The 3498-nt window shown below is 31.0% G+C and overlaps 1 long non-coding RNA gene across 1 annotated transcript; it reads right to left on the bottom strand.

Moving 5' to 3' along the window:
* Positions 1-480: 480 nt before the first annotated feature.
* LOC144961277 (uncharacterized) lies at positions 481-3498 on the bottom strand. The gene is made up of 2 exons (XR_013643117.1): positions 3335-3498; positions 481-584 (listed from the first exon to the last, which is right to left on the bottom strand). It is a non-coding gene; the product is annotated as an uncharacterized LOC144961277 (long non-coding RNA).

The raw sequence follows: 3498 nt of genomic DNA, 5'->3' as shown, positions 1-3498 counted from the left end.
TATATATAATATATATATATATATATATATATATATATATATATATATATATATATATATATATATATATATATATATATATATCGAATCGTGTTTGATAAAAATATAGTACGAAAAGTGCTCGACATGTAGTAATGGATCGAATTATTATGTAATGCTTACCACAATGTTTGGGACAGTCTACATTAATGTTTCAGGCCTAATTAGCCATGTCCAGGACTGAGTTGGTTTGTTGACTGTTGTTGTTTGTTCAAAATTATATATATATATATATATATATATATATATATATATATATATATATATATATATATATATATATATACATACCACTAATAGTAAGTCAAATATATAGCACCCGGAAAACAATGTACAGGGGACATTAAAATTGAAGACACGAACCACACCCCACCCTTAAAAAAATATTAATAACTTTAAAAAATGAACAACAAAAAGGAAAACATAAAAAAAACGTCAGAATATTTTAAATCAGGTTTATTAAGCAGGACAACACTAATCAAAACATGTTACAACCCTTGTCGGGAAATAATTGATGATTCAGGGTGTCCAACTCCATCTTCCATCTGTAAAAAAAAGAAAATAATAAGGAAGTTATAATTACTTAGCAGTAGTCCAGATGTTTCGAATAAAAATATGAACTATTATGAAGAAAAAAACTCGTTTTGACCAGTTAATTACCGTACTCCGGGAAATATACTTATGTTAAAAAATACGTGTTCGTTAATTATCGACCGATTTAAATGATACCTCGTCTAAACAAATAACTCTCAAACCTGGGACTTCACAACAATCTCCCGCAAGCGGGCTAACTAAGTTGACAGGGGTGTATCAGATTCCTTGTACACAATGAAACTCATCTTATTTTTTTTTAAAGTTTAAACTCTTTTAAAATTTAAATTAATAAAAAGCAAACAACAATGACAAAAATAGAACAAATCGAACAAGCCATGTTTGAATTCTAACAATCTTATATCTGAATTGGAATAAGCGGGTGTCCGAATTACAACAAATGGGTGTCGTAATTGGAACATTTAGCGTCTGAATTATAAGTGGTGATCTACTGGCAAACGTTTTTAACATTTATTTTGACACACTACTGGACGACAAGAAATATTTGTGAAGAAATAAAGGATATCAGGCGGTAAACTGAGTGCATTCAGTTTCATTGCTGATCCGTCTTGCCCTCCATTTGAATTTTTTTTTTCAGTCGGTCTCTTATTTTATCATAGTAACGTGAGTGCAACTCACTCGTATTAGTTCACACAGCGAACAGGAACGGAAGCGAAACTTCAATATTTGGAATTAAACTTCATTTCAGTTCCCTGCCAACAAAGTGTAAAATAAATTATAGTGTTGTCGATTCGAAAGAGCGGCCAAATTGTGATAAATCCTAAGGACAAATGTCAAATTAAGTCTTGAATGCCGAATGAGCTAAGATTACCGCATAGGAAACCCCGCGACTACGATCGGATGCCTTATAATTAGCCCAAACGAATTGACTACGTCTTCTGTGCTATCGCCATGACACCACCTGCTTATTATTGGAATTCACCATTATACTAATAATGAAATGTAGTAAAAGAGTCATAGTCAAGTACATTATTAACCATTTGAATCAACGGAAAATAGAATTGCCCATAATTTAAGAAACGTTTTTAATTTACTCGTGGAGGTCTAAACCATTCTAAGACAAATAATGTTATATATTTTTTTTTCAATTTGCCAGTAATTCTGTGCTCGATGATCAAATATTAACATTTGGTGTCCGGATCAATGTGATTCCAAATCATATGTCATGATTAAAAGAAAAGAATAGAGAAATTAACAAAAGAGAAATAGCTATATTTAGTTTCTGATTCCAGATGATGTTTTATCGCACACATCATTTTTAAAGGAGAAAAATCTTTTTTCAATTGGGATTAATTTAAATTGCCAATTGTGTTGATGTGTGTTACTACGTCGACTAAAATGTACATTGAATTCATGAAAAAGCGATGGGAGAAACTCGTACACCATCTTCCCAACGAGATAGGATAAATTTAAATATACTAAATAGAAAAGGACTGAAATTAACTTAGATTTAAGATGCATTGACATCTGACTGTGTTGAATAGGATTACAGCACCATTTCATTATTCATAAGTATATATGTTTGTGTGTGTGTGTGTGTATGTATGTGTGTGTATAGGTGTGCATATATATATATATATATATATATATATATATATATATATGTGTGTGTGTGTGTGTGTGTATCTGTGCGTGTGTGTCCAATGAAAATGTTGACATTTTCTTTTGAGTGAGTTGTGTCCAGCGTCTTAAACCTGGTTTATTAAGAATGATTCTGTTGCTAAATAATCTTGATAAAACCCCTTTAGAGTTTTCTTATAATAGAATAAACGAGACGTGCTAAATTCATTAAAGGCCGCTCAGGACGTGTTTGTATCATTGGCTTAAACCTAGGACTTCTATAGATGTCGCTGGCTTAAACAATTCAAATCGAAGGTCAAGGTGGACATTCATTTATCGAAATATTGATGACTTCTGACCTTCACTTTTTAAAATAATTGTGTCCTTGCACCAAACTGAATGTCTATTAAACTAGATACGCTTTATTTAGATAATGCAAATAACGGGGAGTGATTCGCAGCAATGGGATTTTTATTGATATTCTAAAAATATACTATAACCTAAAAATCGGCTGTAAAACTCCTCGTCCGTTAAGATGTGTTCTAACATTAAACAATTGGTTTTTTATAGTAAACATCAAATATCGGATGTTATAATACAGGTTTTAACCAATATTGAATATTTCTAAACGTCGGAGATATACATCCCAAAATCGGACTGGCCCTCTGTCCGAAAATACAATACAGGAAATTAACTGTCAAATTAATAGAAAAATAAATATTATAGTACTTTGAGTGACTGTTACGTTTAATAGAAGAGAATGAAAATTATTTTAAATTGTTAATATGATACTTCAAAAATATAATGAAGACGACCGGGTGAACAGGAAAATAAGACACTGTATCGTTGGACGAGTATTGATGATAGAGAGTATTAATTACATTGCAGTGCCGGCATTAAGAGACCAAAACTCTCACACAAATACTTTAGTGTGTATCGGTGTGGTGTCTTATTACATAGATATTCATATTATGTATACTCCTACAATAACAGTATTCGACATTTTGCCCTTCTGACCATTTTAAGTTTTGTAAAGTTTTTGATTTTTAAATTTTGACTCTGTGGGTTACATTTTGCATGAATTCAACAAAGATTTGAACTTCGAAATACAAATTACGCTTACCTGATTTTACTTCTGATGATTGAGAGAAAGAGAGATAGAGAGATAGAGAGAGAGAGAGAGAGAGAGAGAGAGAGAGAGAGAGAGACAGAGATAGAGAGAGAGAAAAGTAGATTATTAAAATTATTTTGAAATTCATAATTATTATTATTATTCATTATTATTAT

The sequence above is a fragment of the Berghia stephanieae genome, unplaced genomic scaffold, assembly GCF_034508935.2.
Source record: "Berghia stephanieae isolate SIO BIC M18660-M18661 unplaced genomic scaffold, UCSD_Bste_1.3 scaffold2, whole genome shotgun sequence".
Taxonomy (NCBI): Eukaryota; Metazoa; Mollusca; class Gastropoda; order Nudibranchia; family Aeolidiidae; genus Berghia; species Berghia stephanieae.
The sequence above is the reverse complement of the archived record's forward strand: the minus strand, read 5'-3'. Positions and strand labels throughout refer to the sequence as shown.